Raw genomic sequence first — 22,233 nt, 5'->3', positions numbered from 1 at the left:
TTGTTATCATTCCAGGAATAAAGAAATATTTTCAACTGATTAGAAAACCTCAGTGAAATCAACTTACCATTTTATTAATTCTTTGCTCAGTTTAAGTAAATAAGTAGGCTTCATGTGAGGTTAGCTCCAGGGTTTATTCAAGTCACATCTGACATTAATGTTTTAACCAAGCCCATTATGCAGTGATTTTCATGGCCTTCCTCAGGAAAAAAGGCAGCCTCAAAAGATTTGGGAAAGGCAGACTGTGTGTCTTCACAGTCCTGGGAAAAACTTGGGGTTGTCCCAGAGTGCAATTAAAAAAAAAAAAGCCGACACTCCCTCTAGGAGTGATGCAGGATTCCCAGCCTCCCAGACCTCGCCTGAGCAGAGAGAGCAAGTCCAGATGGCACCCAGATTTTCTGCTAGTTCACAGGCCCTAAGCCCAAAACCAGAAAAAATACAGCAGGCATGCTACATACATATTTCAGCCCTGGGTTACACACTGCTGTAGCTGCTCCTCATATAGTCAGGGTGATCGAAGACCTGTTACCACACAAAAAACCCAGCACATCTATCACTGAAAGTATTCCCCTACAGAAGAAATGAATACTTTGAGAAAGTGAAGAGAAAACAGAGAAAGCAAATACACTGTAATTATAAAATCTTACTGTGAAAAGTAATATTTTCACAAACTGCTTCAGTAAGTGGAAAGACAGGTTTGCAGGAATTTAAAATCTTTCACCTGAAGTGCTAAAAGCCCAAACAAAAGAGCACTGTTCTTCGAGGGCGGGAAAAAAGCCATAAAGCAGAACCAGTCAAATTTCTTAATCCAAGCTGCCTGACAGAGTAAAGGTAAGCCAGCAGGTAAAATGATTAAGTACATTACTTGAAAATATTTCCTTTTAATAAGCCAAAAGAATTTTCAACAAGGAATTTTAATACTGAATATATACCTTAAGATTTAAAGCTATACCAGTGTAAGCGTCCTACCCAAAACAAGAACGAGCTTTAGTGGAAATGTTCCTTCAGAGGCATCACCTTTACCATGTGTTTGTCCAGGGCTTATCATAATTGCAACACAGTGAAAAGCCTTCTATAACACACAATTTCTATTCCATTTCCTACTTGTCATGAACTTTATGAGAAAAATGACTGTTCTGATCTTCATTTTCTTTATTGGTTCTAACTTCTTTGCAGCCCACCAAAAACACAGCAAAAAGGTCTTTTGTTACACTGCTTTAAAGGCTAATTTCTCATAGCGGAAATAGAAACAGTAGTGTGGAAAATCCATAAGACAGCGTAGCTTCCTTCCCACTCTACAAATGGTAAAAACAAACAGGAAATAGAGATTAAAATAGGATGGGCAGAAAAAGACTTTTAACCCTTTTTAACAGAAAAATTAGCTTCTTCAAGCAATGCTTTTCACAAAATACATTTGCTTTCTATGAAATTCTTCAGTTTTTCTTTTAGACATTAAAAAACAGCATTTTAACCAGAACCCAAAATGTTTGCATTTAGAAGTTCGTGCTTTTGTCCTTCTACCAAGTAGCAGCCCATTCTTTTTCACAGCCTAGGCTCCACTCTAGTATGTTAGATTTTCATATACACCATTTCCCTTACCGGGGGGATAAACCGCAATGCTTCACTGAAGGTGTAGTCTGATCAGCACCCTAATCTACAGAGAAAGAGTGAGCTACACTCTCATGGGGCACAGCTGCAGCAAGTTGCAAATCTGAGTTTGTAAGCATACTGCAGAATTTAGACAGCAATATAACACAGCACTGCAATGTCAAGTTAGAGACATTTTAATGCCCAAGGGAACTTCCTGCAGGTCAACCAAAACACACCCTGATACGGAGGGGAACATGCAGCTGCCCTTCACCTTCTCCTCTTTCAATCATTTCTTTCTCATGATGCCAGGGTGTTGCCTTTGGTTCTGTCATCTGCCCACCTCCACGCACCCAGGACTAGCTCAAAATCCTGCCTTCTTTAGCATGTTTAGCACCTTACCTTCCCCTTCTATTCATAAAGCCAAAATGCCCATTCAGGCCTTCATTACCATTGCTGAGATGCAAGATAATCTCCTTCCTTTTGGCTGTGACAGAAGCAATCTTGCCCCCCGAAATCGATTCAAAATGCAAATGCAAAAATCATCCTTCTGGATTACTGCCTCAAGCACATTCCCCCTATTTCATCCTGCCAGTCCTCCTACTGGCTCCCCCTTTTTCTACTACATTAAGCACAAATTGCTTGCCTTCATTTCAAGAGTTGTTCTTAGATGGCGACAACTGATCCAAATGCCCTACACATCTTAAAACTCAGGTAATGAAGCCTAGTAACTATGTACAAAATCTCTTATGTAAGGAGTAGATAGGTACTTGATGCCATGCACTTTAATGACCAATTCAGTGGAGTATACCTTCTCACAATAAAACCTGTGGCACATGGCTGAAGTACTTTACATTATCTTTTTGCATGTTGAGCCCAGTGCAGGCTTTTAAAACAGCTGCCCTCCATGAACCATTTTACAACAGACTATTGGGCTTCCAACAAAACCATTCTGGTATGTGGGAAGTGCTGTGGGATCTTCTTGGTAAGAAAAGATCATTAGAAAGCCAAGAGCATCCACACTGAACCTCAGGAAAATGGTGGTTTGGTGTTTCAAGTCCTTTCTCCCCTCAGAGGGACACTCCCCAGAAAAAACTTCCATCTCCCGTGATGCATCGCCTCCACTTATCAAGCTGGTACTATTTCAAAGAGGTAATTCAGGCTCCAGGAGAAACAGTAACATGTTGCACTTCACTACACAACAGTGTGGGTTTCATTCCACAAAAAGCAAGGTCCATTGCTCCTAGATATATAAAAGCATTTTGCACCATCCCCTAGACCCTCTGCACCTAATGCCCAGAAAATACGAGTGCAGATGGACAACCTGTAATTCCAACTTATCTCCAAACAAGGGAACCAAGAACAATTTGAGTTTCAAGGTCTCCATGCATACCACAGCTGCAGTCCAACCCTCTGACTGGTCAAGTCCCAAGTACACATCAGTTCCACAAACCTTAGACCTACCTGACCTGGCTTGCATGGAAAGGAAGTCCAAAGTGTTCAGACTGACAGTTGGGGCATGTTCTAACATGGTTTCCACAGATCATTTTAGGAGGTGCCATGGTCTCTTTGGAAAAGTCCAACAAGTATATAAGTTAACCCTCAGCTTTATTAAATGAGCTCAAGGAATTCCCAAGCAAATAATGGTCCGTTATTATGTACGTGAAGGAAAACTGAAAGGTAAATAACAAAGGAAAAAGAAATCCCCAGGCAAGTGTACAAGCATATGTACACTGCACACCAAAGAAAAGCCTGCATCCAGGAACTGTTTTAGAAGACAGCATCACATATCTCACCAGTAGACTAAGTTTCACGTGAGCAGAGACTCAGGAGTTTCCCAGGAAAAAAAAAAGGAAAAAACCCCACCAAATAAACCCCAAACAAAACACACACCAACCACACACACAGAGCAAACATTCAGGGCCATGCATACTCTAGCACTGTAGCAAAACATTTCTACACTAAACATTAGAAAAAGAATCTCTCTTTTGTTAAAGATAGTTGGGCATTGGAATAGTTCGCCAAGGATGACTGGCAAATTACTGTTAGTGAAGGTTTTTAAGAACAGATTAGACAAGCATCTGTCAAGAATGACACAGGGACAATTGATTCCAGCTCAGGCACAGTGATGGACATCTCAGCCTATTTTCCATGATCCCATGCTGCACTCCACACTGCACTCCAAATTCTTCTCAATGTGCACCAAAAGCAAGGGAAGTCTTCGTCTCCACAACATCAAAACAAGATGACAAAAAAAGGTTGACCTCACTGGATCAGCATGGCATTCATGTGTCTGCCCAGCCTAGGAACACCCTGCAAAGCACAGTGTGGACTTTGCAGGGCCTACAGTCACCTCATAGAATCATAGAATAGTTTGGATTGGAAGGGACCTCTAAAGGTCATCTAGTCCAACCTCCCTGCCATGGGCAGGGACATCTTCAACTAGATCAGGTTGCTCAGAGCCCCGTCCAACCTGACCTTGAATGTTTCCAGGAATGGGGCATCCACCACCTCTCTGGGCAACCTGTTCCAGTGTTTCACCACCCTCAGCGTAAAAAATTTCTTCCTTATATCTAGTCTAAATCTACCCCCCTTTAGTTTAAAGCCATTCCCCCTTGTCCTGTCGCAACAGGCCCTGCTAAAAAGTTTGCCACCATCTTTTTTATAAGCCCCCTTTAAGTACTGATAGGCTGCAATAAGGTCTCCCCAAAGCCTTCTCTTCTCCAGGCTGAACAACCCCAACTCTCTCAGCCTTTCTTCACAGGGGAGGTGTTCCATCCCCCTGATCATTTTCATGGCCCTGCTCTGCACCCGCTCCAAAAGGTCCATGTCTTTCTTACGCTGAGGGCTCCAGAGCTAGACGCAGTACTCCAGCTGGGGTCTCACCGGAACAGAGTAGAGGGGCAGAATCACCTCCCTCAACCTGCTGGCCATGCTTCTTTTGATGCAGCCCAGGATACGATTGGCCTTCTGGGCTGCGAGCGCACACTGCTGGCTCATGTCCAGCTTTTCATCCACCAGTACCCCCAAGTCCTTCTCGGCAGGGCTGCTCTCAATCCCTTCACCCCCCAGCCTGTATTGATACCAGGGTGCAGGACCTGACCCAGGTGCAGGACCCTGCACTTGGCCTTGTTGAACCTCATGAGGTTCACACGGGCCCACTTCTCAAGCTTGTCCAGGTCCCTCTGGATGGCATCCCATCCCTCTGGCATGTCAACCACACCACTCAGCTTGGCGTCATCTGCAAACTTGCTGAGGGTGCACTCGATCCCACTGTCTATGTCATTGATGAAGATATTAAACAGTACCGGTCCCAATACAGACCCCTGCGGGATGCCACTCATCACCAATCTCCATCTGGACATTGAGCCGTTGACCACTACCCTCTGGATGCAACCATCCAACCAATTCCTCATCCACTGGACAGTCCACCCATCAAATCCATACCTCTCCAGTTTAGAGAGAAGGATGTTGTGGGGGACCGTGTCAAAGGCCTTACAGAGGTCCAGACAGATGACATCTGTAGCCCTTCCCATGTCCACTGATGTAGTCACTCCATCACAGAAGGCCACTAGGTCAGGCAGGACTTGCCCCTGGTGAAGCCATGCTGGCTGTCTCGAATCACCTCCCTGTCCTCCATGTGCTTTAGCGTAGCTTCCAGGAGGATCTGTTCCATGATCTTCCCAGGCACAGACGTGAGACTGACCAGCCTGTAGTTCCCCGGGTCTTCCTTTTTTCCCTTTTTAAAAATGGGGGTTATGTTTCCCCTTTTCCAGTCAGGGGGAACTTCACCAGACTGCCATGACTTCTCAAATACGATGGATAGTGGCTTAGCAACTTCATCCGCCAGTTCCTTCAGGACCCACAGATGGATCTCATAAGGTCCCACGGACTTGTGCACCTTCAGGTGCCTTAGATGGTCTTGAACCTGATGTTCTCCCACAGTGGGGGGCTCTTCATTCTCCCAGTCTCCCGCCTTTGCCTTCTGTGGCTTGGGCAGTGAGGCTCGAGCACTTGCCGGTGAAGATCGAGGCAAAATAGTCATTGAGTACCTCCACCTTCTCCATATCCTGGGTAACCACCAGGTCTCCCGTTTCGTTCTGGAGAGAGCCCACATTTTCCCTTGTCTTCCTTTTATCCCCAACCTCCTCCTCCTCCTGTAGAGGAGGTCCCCTCCTCTACACCTCTCTATGGTCTATGGAACATGCCTTGTAACTCTCTGCCCTATCAAGATCTAAGATGCTCACAAGGTGAGGCAGGCTGCTTGCTTTGTCTGAAAAGCACAATTAACGTCTTCGGACTCTCCCTGTGCACTTACTGCCCCTTGGAATAGTGGTGTAAGAAACTAGTTGCTATCCCTACCTGCTGCCCCTTCCCGCCAAAGCCTGTCATGACATCCAAGTGGTATTCCTATCTTATCCTTCTGTCCAAGTCCTGTGTACATTATGCTCTCCAGCACAATATAAACTAAAGACAACCATCTGATTTTTTCCAAATGTTTGATCAGAGTTAAATGGAAAATAAAAAAAAAAAGGAACCACAGTTTTAGCTTGAACCTCCAGACACTTTCTTCTTCCATCAAGGCTAATTCAGATTACCTTGCACTCAGATTACCCTTTGCCAGTTTACTGCATCCCTGCTCCCAATTTTTTTTTTGCATCATGAGTTACCCAGAAGCTTTCAGGATTCTTTTGCCCACCAGTGCTTCTAGGAAAGTGCCAACCTGCAGCACCTAGTTCTTCTCCATGTTCCACTTATCATGAAAGTTAAAAAAGCCAAAGCACACCTGGACTTGAATCTGGCAAGAGAAGTGAAAGGAACAAGAATAGCTGCTACAAATGTACCAGCCACACAAGGAAAACCAGGTGAAATGGGGGCCCTCTGCGTGAACAGGCTAGGGGATCTGGTGACAAAGGACATGGATAAGGCTGAGGTACTTCTCTGTTAAGATTTGTCTTCAGAAATCCCAAGTCCCTGAGACCAATGGGAAAGTCTGGAGAAAGGAAGACACGCTGTTGGTAGAAAAGGATCAGGTTAGGATCAGATATAAAAAAACTCTACATACTCAAGTCCTTGGGGCACAATGGGATGTACCCAAAAGTCCTGAGGGAGGTGGCCAATGCCATTTTGAGGCCACTCACAATAATCTATGAAAGGTCACAGCAAATGGTAGAGGTTCTCAAGGACCAGAAGAAAGTAAATGTCAATTCAAGAAGGAGGATCTGGGCAAGTAGAGGTCAGTCAGCCCCACTTTGACCCCAGGGAAGGTGATGGAGCAAGTAATCCTGGGAAACATTTCATAGGGGTCTCAGCAGGCTGGAGAAAGGGGTGACAGGAGTCTTATGAAGTGCAAAGGGAAATGCCAAGTTCTGCTCCTGGGCAGGAATGATCCCAGGGACCTCTGTCATATGAAGAGAGAACAAGAGAGCTAGGACTGTTTAGCTTGGAGAAAAGACGACTCGGGGGATCTTATCAATGTGTGTAAATACCTGATGAGAGGGTTTGAAGAATACAGAGCCAGACTCTTCTCAGTAGTGCCTACTGAAAGAACAAGAGGCAACAGGCACAAACTGAAAGATATGAAATTCCACTTAAACACAAGAAGCAAACCCTTTTTTTACTGTAGGGTGATTGAACACTGGAACAGGTTTCCCAGAGAGATGATGAAGTCTCCATTCTTAGATATATTCAAAGGGTGACTGGACACAGCCCCGAGCAACCTGCTCTAGTTTCCCTGCTGGGCCCGGGGCGGGGGGGGGGCGGGGGGGGGGCAGAACTAGACGATCTCCAGAGGTCCCGTCCCACCAGCCATTCTGTGATTCCACAGTGTGTTCAAGATACAAAACACACAGAGCTCGAGCACCACCACAGAACAGCCCTTTCACATCAGCAACATCGCATCAAGACAATCTGATCAACGAAAACATGCGACAAGTGAGGAGGGCAGGCAGGAAGGAAGGTTGACACAAATTCCAAGACAATTATAAGTAACCGTCAGGGATCTCCTACTAGAAGTGCTAGAAAAGCAGAAAGCTATAGGGTTTAGGATGAGGGTGTTTCCCATCAAAATTTAAAGCTGTCAGTTTATGATTAGTGAAACTAATGTATAATTGTAATGGCTGCAAATGGAAACATAATATATTAGATTTTACTAGCTTAGGTTTTTTCTAATCACACCTAATACGCAATTTATGAAGAAAGCAACTACATTAACATAGCTTAACTGTGTTTCATATCATCTTATGATATATCTTATGCCTTACTCTAAAGAATCCGATTCCCTTACCTCAATATTTCTACAAAACTAACTTCATGGAATAGCATTCATTGGTAGGAAATGGATTGGAAAGATGAAAGACAGATGCTTTTTTTATACCAGCATGAAGAATTTCAGTTTAACATAAGGTTACAAATTTAATGCAATGTAAAGACAGAAAGGAAAGGAGTCAGTCCACAAAGAACACCACCAAACTACTATTTTTTCTGATTTGTCTCCCATGTGACCACAGAATAATCCCTAGACAGGAATCGGAGGGTGAAGCACAGGGCATTCATCTCAGGCAGTGGAGAAGAACAGTGTTTCTGTTAGAGATATATAATTCATTGACAATACATAAGACGAGAACTTTTTCATAGATAAACATCTCCTGCTGATTAGAACAAACACTTTGATAAATCCAGGTGTTTATTCTAGCAGCAGGGAGTGACAATCATAACATTCCCTCCCCACTCTCAAGCATAACAAATTTAAGAAAACTCCCATGCTCCACTACAAAATACATTTGTGAGCATTTTCTTTCTATATACAAGCAAAGACTACACTTAACTCACTGAAATAAACGAGTGCATTTATGGTGGTACTCTCCCAGGGACCAACAGTGCACATGGTAAAAAACAACGATCATCCTTTACATTCTTTGGTGATGATCAAAGTCAAATAATACATCTAATTGCAGAAAATGTCACAGAAAAGATGACAACAGAGGAACCTCTTAGAAAAGCTATCGCAGTCCTTAATGTTTGCATTTATTTTCCTTGAAAGATATTTGAAAACAAGAACAACTAATCACCCGGTCAGCACTGACGCAAAAATGTGTTAGAGGCACCACTACTATCCTAGTAAATAAATTAATGTGTGCTGAAAAACCCAAGCAGAGAAAACGTGTGGTATTAGAAGTTTTATTTTGTTACTTTCTTAGACCTTGATTATTCAGCACTTTCAGAAGTCAAATAGCACAGCATGCAAAAATTATTTGTAAATAGTGGTTATTATGGGTGTAAAAAGAGCTGACAGCACTCCTGCTCACATAAACTCTGCAGTCTCTGACTTGGAAAAAAATCAAATATATACAAAATAATGCTGCCACTTACTTCACATCTCATTAATCTGGCTGAAAGAGGCATCTGTTTAGGAATTACGATCCCTCCTGTCCTTTTCAATCCTCCACCATTGTTCAAAAAAGGTGCTACAAACAGTAGCTCCCCAGAACCTGTAAATTTACATGTGCAAACCAAATGCCAAAATGAGAGTTGGCAGGATCAAAATATAATGGAAAGAAAATATCCTGATCACAGATCTCACTGAATGGTTTCATTTGCATGCATCAGTGAAAGTCCCTGGAGTGGATAAAAGGCCTTCATTAAAATCTAAGACAAAACCATAAAGCACATGATTGGAGATATTTCTGATTTAATTCATTTATAAGGTTTTGGGGGGGTTTTTTTGTTTGGTTTGGGTTTGTTTGTTTGGGGTTTTTTAAGGTATCCAGAACAGACTGAGATTATTATTTTTCAACCCCAGATATCTACTAGGCAGGTTTCTTTTCCGAGCTGTAAGCCAAGAAAACAAGCCAAGGAAAATGGAAATTCCTGAAGATTCAGAACTTGTTGGGTGGTAGTTAAATATCTAGGTGTTGCTTTCCTCCTTCCTAGCCATGACTTCTTTTTTCCATCATTTCACTGGATTTAATTTTTTTCCTACAGAGTGATTTATGAAAAACAACAGCTAGCCAGCAGCAGAAGCAGCAACAGCCTGAGCTCCAGGTGTTAGGAAAAATCACTACATAATTAATTTTCTCTTTGATATACTATCACATCCCCAAAAATATTATGCTTGAAGATTCAAAGATCTATCACATCCCAGAGTAGTTTTATTCCATGCATAACATTTTCCTTTGTCTTGGATGAGAATGTATTTCCCAGGAAATACAGATAGAAGGATTCAAGAATGGATTGTTCAATGGCAACTAAAAAAAAAAATATATCAAGCAGTGGTTCAAGACTGACACAAGTCTGTTGATGTTGTTCTAAGGCAGGATCTAGTAAAACAGATGGCATTGGATTTCAAAGGCATTTGTCAATTCAGTTCACCAATGAGCTGAACATTGGATTTTTCTATTGTTTTTGATTACCTCCAAGAAGTTCCCAAAATTCAAATCTAAATTCAACTTTAAAGGATATTTTAGTCCCCCTGGTACTACTGAAGGTTTGAATGTATTCCTATAACATAGAGCATATAATTCTACAAGCTGACTCACAGTGACTCTAACAACATTTGAAGTTGGGATGTTTTTTCTTAGCAAAACCTTCTTACGTTGCAACCGGAAGTTTGTAACTGGAATAGGTTTATTTTTCTACATGGTGATATACACTTCTCCAAAACAAGTATTCTAGTATTACGTATCCACAATTTACAGTCTGCAAAATGGCACCTCTTCCAGAAATATGGAAGCGCTTTAAATAAAATGACCAGCTGCCAAAAATTGACTGGGGCAGGGAATTTTCATCTCACTCTGAATACGAATTCAGAAAAGCAATGAACAAAGTGCAGTTCAAGCAAACAAGACGGGGTACCTGAGGATAACTTGGCACTACAGTAAACAATGAGCTGGAAACAACCATGCCAAGAGATCCCTGGAGCCTCAGAATGGATACTTAAAACTGGTCTCAAAAGCAGGAAGAGATACAGGGAAAGCTTTTGTAAAGTTGCAACATATTTAAATGCAGGGGAAAAGCAACAGAGATCTCTTGAAAAATTGAATTCAAAGTCTAAATATTTTCTTTCCTCTCTGCTTTCTTCTAACCAAGGAATTCCCAAAATATGGTACACAAGCTACTTTAAACATATATGCAGAGCGAGAACCTCACTTGACTTTCACTCTCCAGAACAAAGCCAGGAGCTGCTGTCTGGACATACAAGTCTGAGGACTGCATGCGACCAACCCCAGGCCTGCATAGGAATAAGGTCTGTGCCCCCATCCTTGCAAAAAGTAGAACAAATGCGCCTGCCTATGCCACCCATAATTCACACCCCAAGTGTGCCTGAAAACTTCTGTTCTAACCTCAGAAAATCCATATATTCAATTCTGAGCATGCCCCCCAACCCAATATTGCCATGACGTTTTGGTAGATATTTTTCCCCTGTCTCTCCAGTAAAAAGCTTTTCAAAACCTTTCAGCATCATCAATATGTGATATTGTTAGTGAAAATCAGCTTTCCTCCCCTACTCTCTTTAAAGAGCGAAGTTAAAAGAGCATCTCTAGTATAAACAAAATGCATGAAACAACGAAGACTGACAGAGCAGAAGTCCAGTTTCCAAAATTTGTTGCTGAATGCATTTACATAAGCACTGAGGAGCTATATAATTATGTCCTTATCACTAGAATAAGTGTTTCAAAGAACATTCTGCTGGGGGGGGGGGGGGGGAAGGAAAACACCTTCTTTAATCTAGCTTCATTTTGGAAAGCCTGCAGATATTTCATTTGCAGCTTTCTCTTGAAGAGCGATCAAGTCGGAGAGATGCTGCTGGCGGCAGCTCTGAAAGAATGAAGAGCATCAACAAACAGCATATCTTCTTTTTTAATCCTAACATTTTCAAATTGAAGGAATTAAGTTTCCATTATTCCCCCTCTGAATCTAAACAAGGATGCTTTGAAGCAAGCAAGAAATAAGATAGCTCATTTAATATCCTCTAAGCGTTCTGCATGTAAGAGATTGCTTTCTATGCTCTTGAAGGAAAAAATCTCTGAAGGACAGGAACTGGCAGAATAAGGTAACAGTATCCAATGATATATTAAAAATTAAGATTCGATGTATGCAATACATGTTCACACTGCACCTTCAAGACATCAATGTACAATACTTCACAGTAACCAGAGAGTTTGTGTCTTAGTCTTTCCTATGCCTTACCTGCCCTCATGGAAGGTCTGACCATCTCCTGACCCCCACTGAGGAAACACTGCCAATGCCACCACACAGAGGGGTGGCAGAGGCACAGAAAGCCTCTTGCTGAGGGGCAAACTTAAGAGCTTTCATTGAATTTTACATCACACCCCAAACCACTGGCAATATTCCTTCCTCTTTAAAAGAAAGATATTAGGTCTTCTTTTAATTTTGCCACCAGCTAAGAAACACTTCAAAACTAAATGAAAACTGGCAAGCACGCATTATCTTCCTCCACCCCCAGTAACACATACAATTGTTTCAGGACAGCACTGTACTACAGTGCTTTTTTTATTATTTACTTATTTTTCCTCCTTTTTTACCATGCAAGAAGTTTGGAGATTGGGGAGAAAAAAAGGGGTGGCTTTGGCCTGAAAATAAACAAAAAAAAGTGCCATAAAGAAATTCACATAAAGCCTTCCTAGATTGATGCACAGGTTGCATATGGCCTAGTATAGAGGAAACCACATGCTGAAAACCTGAGTAGGCAATTTTTCACTGAAAAGTCTTTTAAAATATATTATTATTATTATTGTTGTTATTATTATTATTAAAGGGAGGGGGAGAAATCGAACTATGCTTAAGCATGGCAGTCCTAAGCATGACTTCATTCAAAGACAAACTGGGCTGCAGTGTGTATTTTTAGCTCATAAGTGGGTGCTCATATGCCATATGTAGCTTTTTACCACAAAGTGTTGTATCCTAAATATAGGCTCGTGCTCCTGTTGACAGTATAATTGTGGAAATCCATGCTCCAGTCTGAAGCCACAGGGGAAGCAGCAGCTCTTAGGAGCAATGACTCTGAGGTTAGAAATCCTCTCCCCAAAACCCTGTCCAACTTTCTTGGAGACTTGTATTAAGTTAAAAAACTTAAAGGGTTTTAAGGATCCTTTATTCAGTGCCCAGATCCACTTTAATCACAGCTCATTTGCTTCCCTTGCCAACACTTCCTAAATTCCGTCTCAGGTCTTTTCTCCGAAGATATCCCTGTGAAGGCTGTCTCTGGTGTGTTTTTCAGGGGAAGGGGGTAAAGGAGACAAGGTAGTTTAAGCACTTCACAGAACCATAACAGCATTATAAAATGCTGTTATAAGTAGCTTTTAACACAGGAAAGGGGCGAGAATGGATCGCTAGGACTGGAATGAGGTGGAGGAATCTGGCAAACTCGACCCTTCAGAAGGGGAAAGGCTGGATTTGGAGCAGCCAGTGGCAACATCATGCCTTTTTTTTTTTTTTAAGTAGGCTTAAAATCACAGGGCAGAGAGAGGAAGCAAATAAAACAACTGGCTTGAAGGTTAGACCACCAACATCAATGAAAGAAAAGATGTCTACTTGTCTACAGTTTCCTTTCCATTGCCTACATTTTTACATAAAAACTATAAACAACCCTTACTTAACTGCTTGCTTGCAAAGCAATATTCACCTCTGCAGCTCCCCAGAGCTGCTGCAGTGCTGTAGGAAAGCCTTGTGAAAGGCTATGAAGGGGCAAGGGGAGAAAGAAGGAGGAAATGGCACAGAGGAGCATGGAAGCTCCAGATGTGAAGTGTTATTGACCACCACACGCCTCCCACCCAGGCCATCTTCAAGAGCCCAGCTCTGCCCAGCTTTGCAGCCAGCATGACCTTGAGGCCCTCTGTAGTTGCTCAAACTGCACCTGCATGGGATTAAGTATCCTGATAGTGAGCGATAGCCTTCCTGCTCAGTCTGAAACAGCTTTCACCAGATCAAACAGCAGGAGGAGGAGGAAGAAAAAGCAGCAGAAGGAACAGCAGAGCAGTGCCTTCCCACCTGGACAGAATAAGCAATAATATTGATTTAGGTTGCTAGACTTGTCCAAGGCACCACCTGCAAAAATCTGTGCATTAAATTCTTATGTATGTTTGGATCAGTATTGGTTGCAGCTCATCCATAATTACAGCCTGTCAGAGACAGGGATCTAGCCTGGAACTCAGAAATACCCCTTAAGAGCCCACTGCATTTTATAATGACTTTTTTGCCTCCTTTTGAATCGGAAAAATTTATGGTCATTGGCCATTTGAAATTCAGAAGTATATAGACAGAGGAGATCTAGCACAAAGAATGTTTAAGGCATCAGTCAAGCTGCTTGCTTAAAATTTTGCTAATCCTAAAAAGAATCCATAACATTACAGCATTCAAAATATTCCTGAGCAGTCACGTGAGTTGAGATAGCAATGATTTTTTTTAGTCCTTTGGAAATACAGCTCCTATAACTATGCAAGGGGCCACCGCATCAGTTTGAGTGTCACTTCTGGTCAATTGAGGGAGATGGATTACAGAAAGGGAGTTTTTATTAAAAAGAAATGGAAGAAAAATATTGCAATAACCATTTTCCAATACATTTCTATGTATACAAGCAGATTCATTCTACTTAAAGGCTTTGCTTGGAAACGGTGTTTCCCAACTTTCAGAAAAAAAACAATGTTATTGCTAGATTAGAGTGAGAGCCTTAGAATGTGAGAAAGTCTAACCAATCCCAAACTTCAAGAGGTTTTCTTTTTCATGTCCTTCCCCTGTCCTTTATTAAGAGCTTCTTAGAATTTCTATTTCTACTTAAGAGTATTAGAAATATTGGCTAATTTGACATGCATGTCATGGAATATTGGTATGTTAACAAAATAACCTTGAAATGCATTGATAATCTTACAATACACCAGCATTGGGTAGAAAAAACACTGTAATATTCACACATTGACCTAGATTTAAGAGGAACAGGTGGGTGGAAACCTGATCATTTCCACAAAGCTACCTTTTATTTCCCCCCGCAATTCCACTCATCCTCATCTATCCATCCTCCCAAATACACGCTCCTGTTCCCTAAACTTGCAATCATAGCATGCGAGGCTTAAAAGCTAGCTTGAATCTCCCACCTATTTCATTAGCATTTAATTCAGAGAAAAGTCAACTGCTCACATACAAGTGTTAAAAGAAAAAAGCAAAGAGGGAGGGCACAGGTGCACATATTTATGCATGGTGAGACAAAATATTGCCAGACTCAAAAAAGGCCTAGATGTCCTCCATCACCTAAGAAGTGCAATAATGCCCTAAAAATGTGCTGCTAGAAATGGAATTTATACAAATAAGGAAAGCTGATCTGTTCATTTACTGGGTAGAGTGACATCAGTATGACATCAGCAGCAGCCAATCACAGTGCTCCATATGTATCTGGTGTTCTTGCACTATTTCATATTTATGGATAAACACCAGGAGGGTGTTAACCCTAAGCTATGTTTTTCTTCCCCATCATATTCTAAATAAAGCAGCTGCTTCCATTCAGCATCAGACCTGACAAAAAAAAAATAGCAGCCTCTCATCTCAGCATGTTCTCTGACAAATTCAGAAACAATATGTGGAAAGCAGGGGGGAGAGCGGCTGGAGCTACGTGTCACCACTTCCTGAAAACCTGTAGGCAGCCCAAAGCTTCAGCTCGGCTCTTCCTTGGCTAGAAGATGCAGAAACAAGAGGGAAAAAAGCACATAGGGTCAAACATTGGGTCAAGGCTTTTGTTGTCACTGAAAAAACAATGCAATTGTTATTTCCATCTAAGGCATTTTAAACTGTCTGAACAAGTGAAGTACTGTTCCTCTTCCTCCAACATCACTCTCCTCTGATGTCCTCTTGGGGGGGGGGGGGCTTTTTAAGGCAAGAAGTGAAGCCTATTGCTCACTGACATACACACAATCCCAGGCAGGTGCGGCATGAACAGTTCAGGCAGACCACGAAGGGCTGCAGCTCCCCACGCCAATGCCCAGGCTTTCACAGCTGGCCCTGGGGGCAGAGCAAAGGGCAAGCAACCTGCACATCTGTAATTGTCAGAGCCTACACGTGCCCAAGCTGGGCGTCACTGAAGGTTGGGCCTTCGGCAGCTTCCTGCTCTGGTAAAGCCATCAGCGTAGCAGGGGCGACACAGAGGATTTTCCTCACCGATCAGCAATAGTATTCTTTCCAAAAGAAAATTTGTGAAGTTTCTCCTGGCGCCAAGCAAAACCAAAACCAACCTGCTACCATCCTTTCCCATAAACACGTTTTAGCCCACACACTGACCACCCTAAGGCACGTATGAATGCATGTGAATAGACAGACACACATACACTCTCTAGGTATACACAAGCCTAGTAACAAGACTTTTTTTTTTTTTTTTTTGACGTTCAAACCTTCAGCGCAAGAGCAGGATTTCTGATGCAGCAGCCTTAGCTGGAAGTAAACACGAGGCCGAGTTCAGCACACTGGCTTTGAGCTGAACTGACACCTCTAAGACTGATGTCCCTTTCTCACCAACAGACTTAGCACATTTTCCAAAGAAAAAAAGAAATGGCCAAAGCTAACTTCAAATATATCTCCTCCAGGTACTTTGAAAGATACCATTTCTCTGCTCATGCAAAATCCATGTATAAGCATTCTGATTATGTTATGCAGCACCTTATAATTAACATGGCTCAAAAAAGCAGAGGGTGCGATATAAAGCTAATGAGCTGACTTAAAAGGCAGAACGTGTAGTGCAAAAACAGTGTTTATTGGCCAGTATGTATCTCAGCGCCACTTAATCAAAACCAGCTCATTTTACTTGTACTATATTGCTCAAAGCTAAAGCCTGGTGAGCTGGCTCTGCCATTTACTACTTTTTGTTCAACTATGTCTATTCCCTAGCTATGATAATACATATACTCATTACATGTAAATAGCACCACGTAACTAAATACAACCAAACAGCATCATGTTATAATTAAAATATATATATATATATATATATATATATATATATATTAGTGCCAAAGATGTATTTGCCTTCTTTCCTCCAAGACATTCTCTGCTAGTCCAGGAGCCTGCATTATAGCCCATCAAGATACCTTTATTGCTGCAGGAAGGGGAACTCCAGCCTCTTGCCAGGCTTTCTCTATATACCCTTTGTGGGAACTATTCATGGATAAAGGTAAAGAAACTGTACCTAACCGTGTCTGCAACTCAGATGGCCACTCAGCACCATACATAGAGTATTACAGAATAAGTAGGAATACTTTTGCAAAAGAAGATGGGGGGGGGATGCATGTCAGGTGGTAGGCCTACAGTTACAGTCTAAACCCCATGAGGGAGATTTTAGGTGTCTTACACAGCATAGAAATTTGCTGGAAGAAGGGAATTTGTTTCCAAAGGCATGCTGAAATACAGTATAAGCCTGCTTTCTGTCATGGGCTCTACTTCCAAAGGATACAGCTACTTTCTCAGAAGTCACCAGCTCATCCCCAGGGGGATGCATTAGCAACAAGGTCCACTCGTAGAGGGAGGAGCTAAACTTGAACTATCAAGATGATACGAGATCAATTAGAGAATGTCATCCAGAGATACTATTTTCATCACACTCACAGCACTACCTTGTCTATTCTTGTTATCGTCTAAAAATCTAAAACCAAACCATGGAAATGCAAAAACTGTTTTGCTTGTCATTGATCCCTATTGGCCAATAATTATCCAGCTTTTGTGGTTTTTCACAAGAGAAAAAAAATATTTTCAGTGATCAGAACTGTGTTCAGTATGCACTTAGAGCTAAAAACAGTTTAAAACCCAAGGCAAATGCTTTTACCTCAAAGTTCTATAATTCTTCATATTTTCTACTACCTTAAAAGTGTTGGTACATAAAATCTCACAATATCCCTCACATAAGATCTATCATTATGTCCCAGTCCAGAATTTTCTTATTGTTAAGCGATCTGCAAACACCACTATCCGAAAGGTGAATAGCAAGAGCACTGTAGTTTATAACTCTTAGAGGGGAACAGAAAGGTAACACCTTAGAACAAGGAAAAAGAAAAACATACTTCTCATTCCCTACCTTACTGATCAGAACAACTTCCACCAGAAAGCCAGAGTCTTGCATTCACGCCCCTAACTTACATCTCTTCCAGAACTGTTGAAGCATTCACAAATCACAAATACATCCAGTAAATTAAGACTAGAACATTTGGACTACCATTATCTAAGGGTGAAATAAACTTAATAACTAGCTGAAACACAGGACTTTTAGCTAATATAGTCATTATAGCCATTCAACAAGACAACTTCCAATAAAAAGGGCATGGTTTTCCTGATTGGGGGGGTGGGGGGATGGGTGGCGGGAGGGGGAGTAGGGGGCATTTTGGTTCTCCTTTTTTGAGAGAGTGAGTGAGAATGAGCTCTACAGTTCTCAGAACCTGCAGAAACCTGGAAAGAGTGATGTAGCTTATGCATTCAGACTTCTCTATAAAACCCTCCAGTTTCCACATTTCATATTATTTATTCCAACAGAAAATTGGTAGTTAATATTTGGTGGAGAAGAGTTTTACAGAAAGGCTCTTCAGTCTTCAGCTGACCAGAAAACTTTTGTCATACGCTAAATATAGACAAAATAGACCAGTGACCTGGGCAGAATAATTAGAGGACTGAAACCTCAGGAAGGGTCCGAATTTAAGTAAGGAAATATGTAACAGCTGTACTTCAATTGCACAATAACAAACTTTTTCAATGACAAAGACCCTTTTTGTGCATTTTGCCATTTCCTGAACAAGCCTTCAGAAGAGACAGGAAGCCTGGCCATAAGGCCGGGCAGTTCCTCTGACACTGGAAAGAATGAAGAATCACGGTCATTATTATTTTAAGTTATACTACCAGAGCAGAATTTCAGTTCTTTTATTTATAATGATTCGAACCAGCTTCTATAAACTTTTATTGAAAACACCTCTAATTAAATCACGTGATAAAGTAAGACTCTGCCAGCAAGCCTGCTTTCCCCCCTTCTCACATGCACACACGCCCCAAAGACACCAACACAGCAAGAGGGGAGTGATCATAGCTTCAAATGCTTGCTGTGTTGGAGGAGAAAGAAGGGCAAGACTGTAAGAGAGAAGTTCCAGGTTATATCATAAACACCCACTCTAATACAGAAAGCAATATAAAAGGTAGGAAGGCTGTTCCCATTCTTACAAAAATACGTCTGAGGTCATTTAAAAGCATTAATAAATCTTCTCATCCTTTTACCCAATCATTTTCTAATATTAGCTAGGCCAGTTTAAGGGCATGTGTTACAGTATCAGAATTCAGAGACAGGAAAAAAGGCAATTTATCCAGCTGTTTATTCATAACTACTCCCTGAAGGACAGCTACTGCACAAATGCTGGCAAGCCCCCCTGGAGGCATGCCAGCAGCCAAAACCTCTCCACCACGCCAGAAGTTCACTAGCACACACGTGCTCCGGCACCGCTCTGCCAGAAGCCGGTGACACACACACTCCTCGTGTGGCTTCTCACCAGGCTGACTTACATGGCAGCCTGATAAGGCACCCAAAAAGCAGCAGCGTTACTAGGCAGATGCTCCGGAGAAGGAAGGAAGCCTCTGACCGTTCCCTCGGGGCTCAGGCCGACAGGGGCAGATGCACCGAACCTCCCTGTCGCTCCCCTGCCACCCGGCTGACTCACCAGCCAGCTCACTCGTCCTGCCTTCAGCCTGGCAGCAGTGGAGTGAGTCGGTGGCTGGCCCTGCTGGTTTGCTGTGACCAGCATTCACACAGCTGGCTTCTGACAGAATAAGCACTAGCTTTTCATCCTATAAGCCCCTTTCCACCAAAAAAAAAGTCCAAAAAAGTCAAGTGACAAACCATTGACAGACACACCTCTAACGTTGTTCATTCTCGTAAGCCAAAGTCAACTTCAGACTCAAAACACAAATTTGCTGTTATATATCAGTCACTGTAAGAGGAAACTGCCAATTCTGCTGGTCAGTTTATCTCCCTGTTCCCATCCAAATCAATGTTTTGTTACTGTAATCAATAGCTACATACATTGGGTGTCAAATATTTTACACACACACACACACACACACACACACACCCCCCCCGACTTCCAACATTTGTCTTTAATTAGGCATTTAGTGCATCTTTAATGTCACAGATCACAACACCTGCTTTGGTCACTAATTTTTTTTTTTTTTTTTTTAAATCTCTTTCCTTCCCAACATCTTTTCTGTTTGTATTTTTTTTTTACTTCACATGTGACATCAGAGTTGTTAAATATGCAAGATGAGCCGCACAGATATGGATTTATTCAAGAACAGCTACGCCGTTAACTTCCAAACACTGCAGCAGCCTGAATCCCACCATTTACCTTTAGAAAGAAAGGGCTATCTTCCCATTAAGGCTTCCCTGCAAGGACGTCAGGAAGAGGTGCCAATTAACACCAAGTGCTCTGGCAGCAGGCTGTGTGGATAGATACTTGCCCACAGGCAATTAGACAGGAGAAATTTGCCCCACATCAGGTGGTTGCTGGGTGACCTAAATTACCTCATTAAGAACAGGATCCTGCTTGTCTCAACTTCATCTGCCCAGAAATGAGGCATCTCCCCAGCAATGACAGATGAGCAAGGCAGTCCGCCTTGTGCAGGTCACCAGCTGAAAATGCCTCTTCAGGGACGGCAGACAGAGCCCCCATGCCTGCAGCTCGCCCAGGGACGCCCCATCCTGCTTGGTCCAACTGGAGTAGGTTTGAAGCATTCAGCATCCTGGCACCCAAGAGCCTGGAGTATTCAGTCTCCTGATTTCTATACAATGGTCTTCTATTTTTCTTAAGGCATATGATGATCTACATTCAGTTGGCTTAATGTATAAAATTTAAGGCATTTGTTTTGCAGCAGTAGAGCTATGCAATAAATGGCCTACTGAAATCCATTCCAAGAGATATCATGAAAGCATTATCAAGGAGGTGTTTTATTTTCTTAATTTTTTTTTTTTACTAGTCCATTCAATTTCCTGTTCCAAAATACCTAAAGTACAAGTCCACATTGAAGACTAACATACAAAATAAGTAAATTAAGCAGTTTTTTGATTGCAACAATGCTGCCTTTCTAATCATTAGACTAATGGTTTTCATTGCATTCCTTTGTCTTAAAAAGTTATATGGGGTGGGGGGAGTTTGCTCCAGGCTTAGTCCTTGTATGCCAAGTTTCAGTCAGCAGTGAATTTTAATGGCAGTTATAAACCCTTGAAAGCAAAAATTTATAATGGAAATGCGGACACAGTAACAGCTGTAGCTAGTAGCACAGGTGACACTCTTCTAATATATTGATTCTCCCTGTTAACCTGTTCCTAGGCACTTAAGATTTTGTGCATTTAGAAGCCTGACAAAAAGGATTTCTGTGGTTGTATTCACTCAGGTTAGAAGTCAAAGGCTTTACATACATACAGCCATTCCCACATTGTCAAGAACCTGAAGTACCTGATCAGTAGGATGCCCCAGGCTTGGGATTTTTATTGTTTGGATGTTGTTTTGGGTTTGGGGTTGTGTTGGGTTGGGTTTTTTTAGCAGGTTGACTATTTTGGAAAAGTACAGGGAAGAGGAGGACCTAACCAAGGCACATGTGCAGGGAAGGAGAGAAAGAAGAATGAACATACAGCTTAAAGAATGTTAGAAATAGCAGGACAGGAGAGACAGGGAAAAGAAAAATGGATTTTGAGAGAAAGGTATTGTAGCTCTGAGCAGGAGGTGGAAAAGAAAATCCACATTAATGAAAGAACAGGAAAAGTGCACAAGAGAACAAGAGCAAACAGAGAAAGCAGAGCAAACAGACAAAAACGAAGAACTGAAAAAGAGAAGGAAGAAAAAGTATTTTTAATACAAACCTAACACAAACTCACTGCTTCGACAAAAAGGAGAGTTCAGGCAGCATAAAGAGCAAAGAATCAGACTCATAAAAGCCTACCACTGATGTTTGTTTTGCTGGGTTGTTTTTTTTACTATATCCTTCTTCATACATTCAATTGTGCTCTGTATCGCTGGCAAAAGTCCAAAAATCCTGTCAATGCCAGGAAAGAGGGGACCAAAACATTTTGCACTTTCAGCTGAAGTCAAACAGCTGCTTGTTTTGGGGTAAGTCCTGAAATTAAAGGACTTTTTTAATCTGCCTGTCTCAATTGCAAGAAAACACTGCTTGTACTTCAGACTTCGTGTTAATAAATACCACCACCATCCAAAAATGACCATTTAAATAATGCTAGGGTGCTTTCAAAGCAAGATGGAGAGATTAACAAATAATCAAAATACTCTGCGCGAGTCATTTTATGAACATATGCTCACAAAAAATACAGCATATGAAACTGAAGCTCCAGATGCTTAACAGGTAAGGATAACATTTTAAGCAGTGTAGGAAGAGGGGATTTGTTTTGTTTTGTTTTTAATAAACAGCATACGAACAAGAGAACACCACATACATTGGAATTAAGAGAAAAAAAGTGTAAGTGATCTGAAGGAATTCAGACCGACCTGGGGACATGGCTGCAAAGGCCAGCTCCATCTGCAGAATTATGAGGCTTTGAAAACATCAAGAAGCCAAGACTGGATCCTGAGGTTCTCCAGGATGCTCCGCACTCCCAGCTATTTTTATGTATCA

The sequence above is a fragment of the Aptenodytes patagonicus genome, chromosome 2 (assembly GCF_965638725.1).
Source record: "Aptenodytes patagonicus chromosome 2, bAptPat1.pri.cur, whole genome shotgun sequence".
NCBI lineage: Eukaryota > Metazoa > Chordata > Aves > Sphenisciformes > Spheniscidae > Aptenodytes > Aptenodytes patagonicus.
This window is presented reverse-complemented; position numbering follows the sequence as displayed.